The 12,334-nt window shown below is 39.6% G+C and overlaps 1 protein-coding gene across 9 annotated transcripts in view; it reads left to right on the plus strand.

The window, feature by feature from the left end:
- Positions 1-12,334, plus strand: part of ESRRG (estrogen related receptor gamma) — a 373,125-nt gene that overhangs the window by 31,069 nt on the left and 329,722 nt on the right. For 3 of the 9 annotated variants that reach the window (XM_071426010.1, XM_071426011.1, XM_071425990.1), the window contains exon 2: positions 3,056-3,101. The exons of 5 other annotated variants lie outside the window; for them this stretch is intronic. The gene's annotated coding sequence lies outside the window, so the exon portion shown is untranslated. Of the gene's footprint in view, positions 1-3,055; positions 3,102-3,346; positions 3,382-12,334 lie in introns of all 9 variants that reach the window. One more of the 9 variants, XM_071426012.1, reaches the window with a different exon arrangement.

The raw sequence follows: 12,334 nt of genomic DNA on the forward strand, positions 1-12,334 counted from the left end.
ATTGCATTGTTATTTCATATGAATTTGGAAGTGAATTGCTGAGTGTACAGTGAATGGTGGAGCATGGCTCCCCTTGCTTCTGAGTGGGATGTGTAAGTTAAACAAGTCTGTATTGAACTTGTTTGCAGTGTGGTGAGTATCATGCTATGTTACTAACTGGTCAAGTGTATCATCACATTAGAAATGATCAAAATAATTTACCAAAATAAAAAAAAAATCCTTTTGGCACCTTACATCTGACTTTTAGCTGCATCACATAGGTTAACAGTGTTGCTTATCAATTTCTAGTGTAATGAGAAAGGTTATTGTTGCTAAAAATTGATGCTGCGTGGGAGGGTGTCAGGAAGAACCCTCCAAATATGCTTCAAGGGTACAGCTGAACCAGAAGTAGTCAAAGCAAACTTAAGCAGTAGTGGCATAAGGTGTCCTATTGATTGCCTAATGCTCATGTTGTTCCTAATTAGTATGAAAAACTCTGGTTAATTAGACCAGCCTGTTTGGCTGTTGTGTCCTCTACCAGGAACCATGGTCTTAGAGAAACTCCAATACAGAAGAGAGTAAAGAAGTCACAAAGCAGAGTGATTTTCACTTTTTGCTGTTTTGGTGTCCATAAAAGCATGGACCTGGATCCATTTGAGGAATCCACATTGATGTCAAAGGATCATGTCCTCAGAGGCACTTACTCTATCAATTTCACTGAGAGTGGCTGTAAGTGGAGTTAGGCACTGGAATACCTTCGTGTATGCTTGTTCTTTGAAAGCAAACCTGCAGTGTGCAGCCTGTATGTTGTGCTTGACCCCTCTGCAGGGCACACAGCATCACTCACTGGGGGGTTCTTCCAAAGCAATTGCTCAAAAGTAAACAAACAGATAATTATATAAAGCTTTTGGAGTATGATGCACAGGTCTGAAGAATTAGCTTTTGCCTTTTGTGAACCACTGTGCCTCATATCTGTGTTTTTGAATTCCTTTGAGAAGTACAGTTTTAACAAGCATTCACTTTCTGTAGCAAACAGGCTTTAAAAATTTTTTTACTTTTGAAACAAGTAGGCTAGCTAAAATTATGATGTTACTTAGATACTGCACAGCATAATTTCTTAGCTGCAATTAATAAATTGTGTTGTAACCATATTAGGCTGTTACCATGTTTGAAAATAACTTCAAACACAGCTTACAAGCTCTGGTGTTGTCAGGGTCCCAGTTCATCAGAGTTAGAAATATGCGACATTTTAGAAATGGCTCATGATTCAAATATGACCAGAGAAATTAGACTTAAGTGGAATTTAATGCAACTTCTTGCTTAACTAGAAATTTCTCTTTTTACAGTGAATTCTATCTGGAAATAGCACTTTCATAACTGATGTACTGAGAGAAATGCCAGTGTTTTCAGTTTTCCTCTATTTCGGTTTGCTCATGTCTGTTCTATGCCCACTTTCTTAAGTGTTAATATGTTTCCAAAAAGTTACAGAGGGCTTGAAGGAAAGATCTATGCAAGTGTATAAGGATCCAATGATCCAGCAATGCCTTGAAAATGGGCAAAAGCCTCTTTGATATTAGATGTCTTGACTGACCATGAAGTTAGTGAGAAGATTTCTCAGATGTACCGATAAGTAAAAAAAGACCTCTATGGAATATTTGTAGAGTTATCTAACCTTCATGGGCCTGACCAGTTCTTCAGTGTGAATGTTTGGTGTACATGTGAAGTGATTTGTTCTCAGGATAACCTGCCTGATTCCTATAGGGAAACTGCACAGAAAAGTCTTTCTTTGAGTGCATTTAAAATTATACAATCTTCTTCAGGAAATGGTAATTAAAGTAAATACAGGAGTCATGAATGGAAAGAAAATGGGCTTCAGAGTTCTGCTTGATTCTTCTTGTAAAAAATAATTCTTACTTCAGGTAAAATTATTGCTCCTCACTAAGGATCCCATGGTATGACTGAGTACTTTGAGCCATAGCATGCACGGTATACCAGAATGATCTAAGAATTGAATTAATATCCTGGTAACTGGGCTTATGAAGGTATGTCAAATACCATCACAGACCACAGGAGAGGACTGTTGAGAAGGCAGTATCTGGTTATGGTTAGAAATCAGCTGTGGATATAAGGGGACAGCTTGTGAATTGCCAGAGGGAGTTAATGTAGGTTCCCAGCTCATGAAGTCCCAGCATTGCAGTTATGCTTGCATCCCCAGGGCTGGAACACATTGCAAATCCCTGAGATGCAAATTCTTTGCCTGCGTCTCCCATGGTACATAGCTGTAAACCGGTCTTTGAAAGTCCATAAATAGGTGTAAAACATGCATTTTCCATAGAAGTAATGACCTTAAAGAGGGACTGTGAGTATTACAATGGCCTATTGCAAATTATCTGTAACTTAAATTTTTGCTTTTATTTTTTATTCCTGGTACGCATGTTTTATGTGAGCAGCTTTTTCATGTTTCTTCAGTAATTCGGTGCCATAAAAGTATGTGGGTTTTCTTCTCAAAGAAACTGTTATGTGCCAGTTGTACCTGAGCTGAAGGATTACCCAAGAGCAAATGTGTATGAAGTGAAACTGCTCCAGGATAACCTGCCTTGGTTTAGGGGAGAGTTAATGATAAATTTATTTTCGTGACCTGTCCACCAAATATTTGTACACTAATTAGGTCCTATTTTGAGGGCAGAGCATGTGAGCTTGTAAGGAACCCCTTGTACAGGGTGGGAAGGGCAAGAGGATTTTTGTCCCTAGTACATGTCCCCCACCTTTTTTATGTGGCATCACCTAAATATGTGCACTATTTCTAAGTAGCATGTGAATCCTGGGGCTCCTATGGAGGCATTTCTTAAATTGGCTCACGGGAATAGCTGTAGCCAGCTCAGGTGTTCAAGTGTAGAGCGTTGGGGTAGAAACTGAACTGAGTCAAGGCATAATCATGGTTTTAACTTTATATAATGTCTTTTGCAATATAGTAGAAAATGACCCTTATGACTCGTGGCAGGACCTGTTGTATAAGTAACCCAGCCATGGTGCTGGTTGGTATCTTGCTTTTCACTTGAACCTCTCTGCGATGCAGGTCTTGGAGGAGTGAGTGCCTGGTGCAGTCTCTGCCTGACTCCTTGGTAAGTCATTTAAGTTCATCTTTCTGTACAGTCACTTTCCAAACTGCTCAGCAAAAATAAGGAAATTTTTCATAGAGTGCTTTAAAAGAGAGCTGCTAATCATTTTTTCTTATTATTTTATGCCCTGTGATTTTTACACCACCCCCACCAGCTGGTTAATCATGCAAAAGCTGAACACTTCATTAGCCAGAACATGTTTGCCCATGGGCATTTCTGTAGTAAATTAGTTCTTTCTATTTATACAGGTAAGTCATGGCCAAAAGTCTTTAAGGTGCCAAAGGTAAGGGTTTGAATTAATTCTTTTTCTGAGGTTTCAAAAGAACTAGGTTTAACTTTGTGTGCTGTTGATTTGAAATTACTTCTGAAGTAAAGATAGTGTGGGAAAAAGAGCATTGTCAGGCTGTTTAGAGATGCATTGTGCCTTTCTGGATCTCAAATTTGGCCTTTGTAGTACAGGCTGCCTTAAAAAAAAACCTAAAAAAGCCAAAAGCACATACATGCACTCACACACACACATATATATAAATATATATATATATATATATGTATATACACACACGCATACATGTTTATGTATATGCACAGTATCTTCATGCAGGGACTCTGCTTCTTTGAGTGGCATGTGGCATATTAACCTGTGTTTTTCATTTCTTACTCTGTGTCTTTTACACTATTAATTGAAAATATGTGGTTTGCAGATGCTTTTTTGCCTCAAATCAAATAGTGCCCTCTGAAAGCCTAGTTTAGTTTGACAATGAATTTAGCTTTCAGGCTTTGGCCATTGCAATATTGTTTGAATGCCACCATTTCCTGCAATCAATGTAATTTTATATCTACTTGGAATAGAAAGTCAAGATGGTGATTGCCTTAATTTAACTCAGTGTTGTATTCATTAAGGAGCTGATCCCGAATTCCTTTCAGATCAAAGTCTGTCTTGATTTCAGTGGAACCTTTCGGCGCACAAGGTGTGCGGTAGCCTTCTGAAATGTTGTCATTGTGACTAGTGAATAAAAACTAAATGTGTTGCTAAATTTAGGCTATTGCTCATGTCAGCTTCCTTTTCTAAATGACGGTAAGTGCATTCCATAAATAGTATGCCTCTTATGTTGTCATATCTCTTTGGCTTGCTTTGCAGTATTTTACAGGATATTTGCAAATGAATTTTGTATTCAGTAGGCAGGGGATGAAAATAACACTACTCATTGGGACTCCATTAACCCGCAGCTAATGAGGAACCATTTGGAGGGCTGGATGAGTGTAATTCAGATTAGCCTGCATGCCAGGCTGCTCTGCTCCCACTCAGGCTCTGCCCGTGCCATGCTCCCTGTGCTGTGCTCCGGATGGATGGAGCGCGGAGCAGCGCGGCTCTGACACTGCTTTTGGCCAGTTAAGTTTTCTGTGCTTCGGTTCCCCTTTTGGAAGGTAGGAGAGGAGTGTGTGTGTGTGTGTGCGTGCGCGCATAGATAGGTGACAGTGATCTTGACCTCCATGGTCAGGTGTTTTGGGATGTAATGAAATACTCCTCAAACACTCCACTCGTGCTCGCTGGTTGATAGCATTGTTACTTGTAGAAAAGGGTACTACATGGTGACAGTAAAGGTGGTCCAGACTGGCCCTTAATTAATTTTATTTTCAAAATCTATATTAGTGACTGTCATGAGGGCACCTGGGCACTTCACATCAATAAAAGAATCAATTTAAAAATGTGTAGACCAGAACTCTGTGTTCGCTAACAAAACTCCCGTTCCCAGTTACGACTAAAGGTCAGTCCAAGGCTGGCCAAGCGGGCAGGACTCGCATTCCTGCGCCTTGGCACTTGCCAGGCGCGGCTCTGGCTGAACACCACCAGCAGCAGCTCCCGATGCCCACGGCCCCTGCGGAGACCAGCTCGCTGGTGACCGGTGACTTGGTATCCTCTGCATGTCTCAAGCTGGTTTCCAGGCTGAAGGAAAAGGTGGGGAAAGACCAAGCCCAGTTAAAAATGTGACTTTGGCAGTTGCTGGCACTCCACTGAAGTGCAGGCAACAGGGACTTGGTGGAGCTGTGCTGCTGGAATAGAGGGTGGAAAAATGAGACCTTCTTCTGGAGAACAGGGTAGAGATCTCTAAACTGAAGGAACTTTATAGACGACATATGTTACATTATGCAAGCTTAGCAAATTCTCTAGGAATATAATGCTTCCCTGTGTTTTCTTAACTTGTGTTAATATTTTATGATACCTGTGCATTAAGGGCCAGTTGCTACAATGTTTAAGTGAGTTTGGGCTGCTAAATTGCTTTTGTGGACTTTTAAAAAAACACTATTGGTTACTGCAAATTAGCTAAATTCCCAATCTCACTTAACAAACTGATGATTTAAAATAAGATTTTTTTTCTGTTTTTCATGTATTAAGTGAGCATGTGTAATTAAATTAAATGTTGATGCAAAGCTGCATTTTACTTATTTCTATTAAGACATTTGAAAGAATAATCCCACTTCAATACATATCTAATTGTGCAAGCAGCACTGAAACTAGGAGTTCCTGGACACTGGTGTAATTTTTTGAATGTGAAATGATAATATATTTTCCTGTCTTGAAATCCAATTGAACTTGAGCTGAGCTTAAAAATCCAAGATCTGATTCAGGAGAATTCAGTCCCATCTGGCTGGTGGGTAGCAGGTGTGCAGTGTGTGTTTGAGGGAGGGAGGTGATTGCAGGGAGTGAAACATTTCTCTTTTCCTCTAAAGCTTTAATTCCAGTTTAATGCTGTGGTCTGAAGCTCTCTGCAGTTTAAGTTCTTGTGTAATTACCTACATCTATTGTTGGTCTCCATTTCTAGACAACATAATGGTGATGGTGAATGGCAGAAGCAAGTAAATGTCCAGCATTATGAAGAAATATGGTTTCTAATTCTCAAAGTTTGGATTTATTTTCTGTTACACCCAAGTCCCTTGTATGGGAGAGTGTGTTTTTACAAATTGATACGGACGTGATCTTGAAGACCAAATGAGAAAGGTTTCATTGCAGTGTTCAGGATCAAGGTCTTTTGAGTATTTTTATGTGTTCCCACAGCAGCATAGAGAATGCTTTTGTTGTGTATATTTTTATAAAGAAAAAAACCCCATGTTATGTAATTTTTGTTTTCATCCCATAATAGACAGGTTCTACATTTTTTATTATTGCGGTTGTAATGAAGGAGGCTTTTTTCGTCTTTAAAAGTATTTTAGCAATCTGTTGAATACTTTTTACCTCTTAAGCTTAAGAAACTTCTCCCAGCCTTTCTAATTTTCTTCTTTCTCTTTCCCTTTCTTCATCTTTTGATCAGATCCTGCCAGTCAACCCCCGCCTCTGCCTGGGAGCTTTTTGCTTGGGAGGTTCAAGAATCTGCTCTTCCTTGATTTTTGTCACTAGATATCAAGTCAGCTCCCTTTCACACTCCTATCAACTCTCCCTCTTCCAACTTTTAAATATTTCCTCTTCTTTTTATTAGTCTTCACTGCTATAGAACTTTGTGCTGAGGAGTCTTCCAGCACATGAGTTTTTAATGGGAGTTTGGCATGCAAAAGCACTTCTTACTTTGCAAAATAAGTAAGCAAACATACTTCTTTTACAGTTTTTGAGTTCACATTACTACAGTAGATGACACTTTTGCTGCTGTATTTCACAGGTTTTTTTCATGGTGAAGTGACTTAATTTCTAATGTAGAGTGAAGCTGGTGCTGTGTTGCCAAGGGAAGTCCATCTGGTTTGACAGACGAAATGATAAACATTTCTCTGGACATCCCTGTAAAGTTCTCCCTTTTGTTTGTTTGCTTTATGAAGTTAAATGGAAGAGGTCACCCCCTTTGACAGAGCAGATTCTTTTTTCGAGCAATCGGGCTTTGCAAGAAAACATTTTTTATTAAGCAAGTCATCCATACCACACCGTAGGCTGTTTGAGTGTAACAGTATGTTACAGTCTGCAAAGTTAATGCAGTTAATATTCAACTGAACTTTTGGGGGGTTGCTAATCCCTTAGGCGGGCTTAGCAGAAAGGGCAAACATATTTATAGCACTTTGAATCAGACTGCAGTGAACAAGTAAGAGTATGTGTTATACCATGCAAATGTTACACAATTTCAGGAAAGCTCAGTGCACTATCATCTTTTAATAGTGTTTAAGTTGATTAAATATCTTGTCTGTAAGCAACAGAGTTGTTGGTTCAGTGGACAATAGGTCTGTTAAAATGAAACTCATTGAAAGGTCTTGAGATTGTTGTTCTGGTTTTAAGTTTTGAAGGTTCTGAAGAGATTTATGGGCTGTCTAATTAGGAGCTAACTGTATTCTTTAAGCTCTGTCATTTGTATTATTCCCTAATAGGATTTAATTGGACTTTGTCACATATCTGGCTATGACTGAGTGTGTGTGGGGTTGTCAGCAGCCTCTTCCATGTAGACCTCGGTCTCTTACTATCTTTGTAGAAGTGAAAAGATCATTCCTGAGAGATCTTTGCTTCAGAAGTGTGACATGGAAGTGTGACACTGGACAGAGCTTGCTTTGGTTAGAGCCATGGGCACCCCAGGCAAAAAGAACAAGAGTCAAGTCACAAGTTGCAGGCTGTTCATGGAAAAGCTGAAGTGCTCAGTCTGAGAATGTCGAGCAGTGAGGGCCACATCTCTGTGAGACAGAAAATCTCCACATTTATGCCATGGACAAAACTTGCATTGAGTGCAAAGTTACATAGAAAAGCACAAGAAGGGTCCTGTAGTGTTGCCATCCCATCAGGAGCCAGAGAAAGAGGAATTATGATCTTGGATTTTACACACAATTTGATTGTGTAGAGTTTTTAGGGCAAATAAAAGAGATCTGCTGTTTGGCAGTCAACAAAAAATAATTTGCACTTTTAAAAAAAATTATTTTATTTTCAAAGAGATGAATGCAGTTGCTAACAGCTTTAATCTATATGATAAATTTTTAAGATCAATTTCTGGTACCCTATCAATGCAGAATACAGGCCTGACAAAGTGTCCATTCTATTCTAATTAAGATTTTTAATATGTTTTACCTTTTGGCTATTTTTCCATTTTTTCTAGATATTAACTATTGGAAAGAGTGGCTACAACATAGAACCTGACTTTAAAGGGGGCTCAGGTGCCTGAATTTATACATGCACTCAATTTACTTATTGATTTGCCACCTTACCCGTACCCATTCCTTTCCTTTTTCTTTGCTCTTTGTGAAGCATACTGGCCAGTCATAGTACTTCAGGAAAATGTCCAACAAAATAATTAATATGTCAGAATTATTGGAAAAATGGAAATATGTTGCTAAAGATTTTCAAATCTATTTTGTTATATTTTCAGTTAAAAATAGCATGACTGAGTACCAGAGCAAGTTAGAATTTTGTATTGGAGTTATTTATATCTGAAGTACCTGAAAATAACTAGTTTATTATGTACAAAATTTGAAATTCCAGAATATATTAAAACATTAGCTCAAAGGTCAAAAGCCTCTCCCAAGGAAGGCAGGAAATCAGAAGGGAATTTGGGCTAATCAGGTTTGTTCTGTAATGGTTGCACAGGGCTGATGTGGCTGACACCGTTTGTGGCTTCCTTTGGTTGCCTATCCTGAATGTCCCTAGCTCATCATTGGATGAACTTCCATGCAAATCCTAGCAGCATTCAACCTTAAGCCTTGACCTCTATAACACGATCTTGTAGCATTTCTGTCATTGTACTGAGCAGTAAGTGCAGGGGTCCATTGCACGGAGTGTCCTGGTGGTGGAGGTCTGCTGAATGTGAGCTGCACATCCTGCAGCCACCTAGGAGCTTAGAAATGGATTAAACAATCTGCAGTTTTATGTGGAAACAGAGTTAACAGTCTGGTGATGTTAACTATGTTAAAAGGTAGGGGGGTGTGTGTGTGTGTGTTACTGTGCTGAACTCTATACATTTATGAGCTCTTTTTTTAGTACCGTTCCCAGCAGCATTCCCAGGAGCAGTCCAGGTCCAATCAGGACTGGTATGCCATTGTGAGAGGTGTTGTTCTAATTCATGTGTGAATGTGGAGTGGTTGCTGCCCTGAGGATATTACAGTGAAATTACAAACAGGATGAAGAATAGGAGGAGGTGTGAAGGAAAAGGAGGGCGGCTGCAGCAAGGTGCACTTGTCTGGTCAGGGTTGTGGTGTGTACAGCCTGATACCAAGTGATGGGCATTTCATTTATTTATAAGTCTGCTGCCTTCAAAACAATTAGCCTCTTTGTCTTTTGTTTGTATCTTAGTTATTTAAGACAAAATGAAGAGAGTACGAAATCAATCGTTCCCAAGATCCTCCTGCTCTGTCTCTAGCAATGACCAACCCCAGGCACCTCAAGTACAGTTTTAAGAGCCTCACAATGGGCAGACTTGGGATAATCTTCTCTCTACACGTTCTCATCCTAATCTTTCATTATTAGGGATTAATTTAAGCTTTGAAGCATGAGGTTTAAAAAAAATATTCTGTTTTTTGTTCCCTCTCCTCCACTGTCAACCTTGTTTAAAATATGAAATATCCTCCCAAGCCTGTCATCTGAGCTGTTTTCAGGGTAATCCTACCTGCTCCTTGGTGTGTTGGCCAAACCTGTAGCTTGAGAGCTGCCATGGTGGTTTTGCTTCCTGTGGTGCCAGAAGGCACTGGTAGATCCTTTTCCCCAGGGAGGTGGGTGAAGGCAGAAGCATGTTGAGCCTTTATGGCCTGGGTGTTCCCATGTCACCATATGTCAAAGCTGTGATGCTGCAGCTGGATCTCTCTCCTTTCTTTTAATATTTTAGTGGCTAATTTGCAGTAAAGCAGAATAGGAAATAACCATAAATAAATCTGGGAACCTTTGTATTAATTTCTTTTGCTAGCTGTGTACATATGAGCAGCTTGCCATTTGCATATGTGAATCTTGTCATAACAATTTTGGGAAGTGATTTGTTAATAATCAAGTTCTCAGAACAGCTCTAAATCAGGAATTGATGTAGGTCTGGATAAAGCAAGCCTTCCGCCTGCCTGTTTTGTGGAGCATTTTTGGCAAGTTTCAAGCTAGTGTGAAAACTAGCCATCAGAATAAAATTTAGGACAGCTGGGATGCTTTGCAGTGAAGACTTTTGGCTCCACAGTTCAAATAATCACAATAGCAGCTCAATTTAGCCTTTGGCTGGGTAGGTTTGGCAGGGCACAATGAAAAATAATTATTTCATGGCCTGCTTATTTGTCCCTTAACAAATAAACTCTCTGACCTATGCAGGCTTATGTAAATATGCTGCCGTATGTGGGGTTGTAGAACACTGTCATGTCCCCATTTGGAAATATGTTTTATTTGCCCTCGTGTTACAAACTTTTTTTAGAGTTCTGTTTTGGAAGCAAAGAAAGGGATAGGATATATCAGATACTGAAGCCCAGACAGCCAGGCACAGAGTCGAAAAAGCCATCTAACAGTCTTTTTTTCTGAAAACACATCCATTAGTATGCAGTGTTTTCACTGCTGTAATAATAAGAGCAATCATGATACGAGCAAGTCCGTCTCTTCGCAGCCTTCCCACGCGGGATGGAGAATGACAGCTCCTAAAGCATTTGGATATTTGCCTGAATGTGTGCTGCTTAGCTAACAGCAGTTCAACTTGCTCTCCATCTTATGGCTTCCTGGATATCCTTCTCAATTTTTTTAGTGACAGCTTAAAATGTGAGATGTGGAGGGGGGAGATAAAAGCTTTAGTGAAAGGCTTTTTGTGTGTGTATTTAAGGGGAAGTTTTACTACACTTGATGATGGAGGGATGTGCCACACTATTTTCTGTTCCCACCATTTTAGTATTTGCACTTTCTGTTGTAGTGGCAGCAGCTAATCCATAACAGTGTCTTTTCTGCTTCCCCCTCTGGAGAGGGGAGAATACACAGAAGAGCATGTATCAATGGTTTTGTCTCCTAGCACCACCATTTTGGTTGTGCAGCAGTAAAAGAAAGCCTTTTTTCCAAAGAGCTGAAAGATCTCTCTAGAACATCTGCCGTTGCACACTCGTGCACAGACACGCGCACACTTGCACAGGCTCTTGCCGAGGTGGCTACAATCTGATTTTAATAGTGGCACTCCTTCTCAAAGTGTCATTTAAAAAAACATCAGCAGTCATGTCATGCATCGGGATGAATTTCTAAATGTAAATGAGATTCTCTCAGTAATTTATTTACATTTGTTTTCAGCACAACAAATGAGACATCACGTAGCTTCATAATTTCCCATGACCGAGTCACCAGCATGAGGTGTGTAATTTACTCTGATTTAAGATGCTTATCTAGAGGTTCTTGCAACAATACCTGGTGGGCTTTTTTATACTACTTTTTGCTGGCTTTTAACCCATCTACTTCACCTCCTTCTCTGTATTTTCAGTTAAAAAGAAGTATTAATGTGTCTGCTTCTTGAGGCTTCTTTTCAGTAGAGCTGCTTCTGAAAAGAAGCTTCTGCTTCTTTTCAGTAGAGCTGAGAGGGATGGCTTTGTTGCCTTTGTTTAGGATATTTTGCCTACCATCTCCTTCTCATTTGGTAAAATCATTGAGGGTTTCCAGAATGTGTCTCCATTTACATTATGATGATGTGGAAAAAGGAAAGCAGTGCTAATTGTGGACATTTCTAATGGCAGAATGTTTGTCCAGAAATGAAACAGTGCAGTGGGAAGCATCCTGCAGTCGTTTGTTCTCCCCTCTTCTCAGCTGAAATACTAAATCTTAGACGTGTTCGTGGCTCTAATACTGACTTTAGGTTTCTGATCTGCCTGTAGCTGAAATGATACTTTACTTGAGATGGGATGTGAATGCCAGTTTTCAAATTATGTGGACACAGTCATGTACTACAAAACTCATTTATTTTAAGCCTGTAGTTGAACCATTTAGATGTCTAACTACTTGCTTAAGTATTTCAGGTAGGTAGATGATTAAAGGTGCAATGTACCATGCATACAATTTTGTACCTCTTATCTTGCAGACCTGGTTATGGCTTGAGTAAAAATCAGGGCAATGGCTTTTGCTGTTTTACAGGTTATCAGCACAGGAGAACTGAGATACTTTGGTGAAAGTTACTGATAAGTCCAAAAGTGGTACAAAATGCTGTAGTTTGGGATGTTACAGTGCAAAAATATTGTACATCTTCATGGAGATCTGCAGGATTAACACTGCGTGGGTGATCTTTTCCTCTCAGGGAAGAAGCATGACATTTCTTTGTGTTAATTCCCAATGCAAAAATCAGTATCTTCCTTTAAAA

Source organism: Agelaius tricolor, unplaced genomic scaffold (genome assembly GCF_023055355.1).
Source record: "Agelaius tricolor isolate 1412-34295 unplaced genomic scaffold, bAgeTri1.0.p SCAF_1, whole genome shotgun sequence".
Lineage (NCBI taxonomy): Eukaryota > Metazoa > Chordata > Aves > Passeriformes > Icteridae > Agelaius > Agelaius tricolor.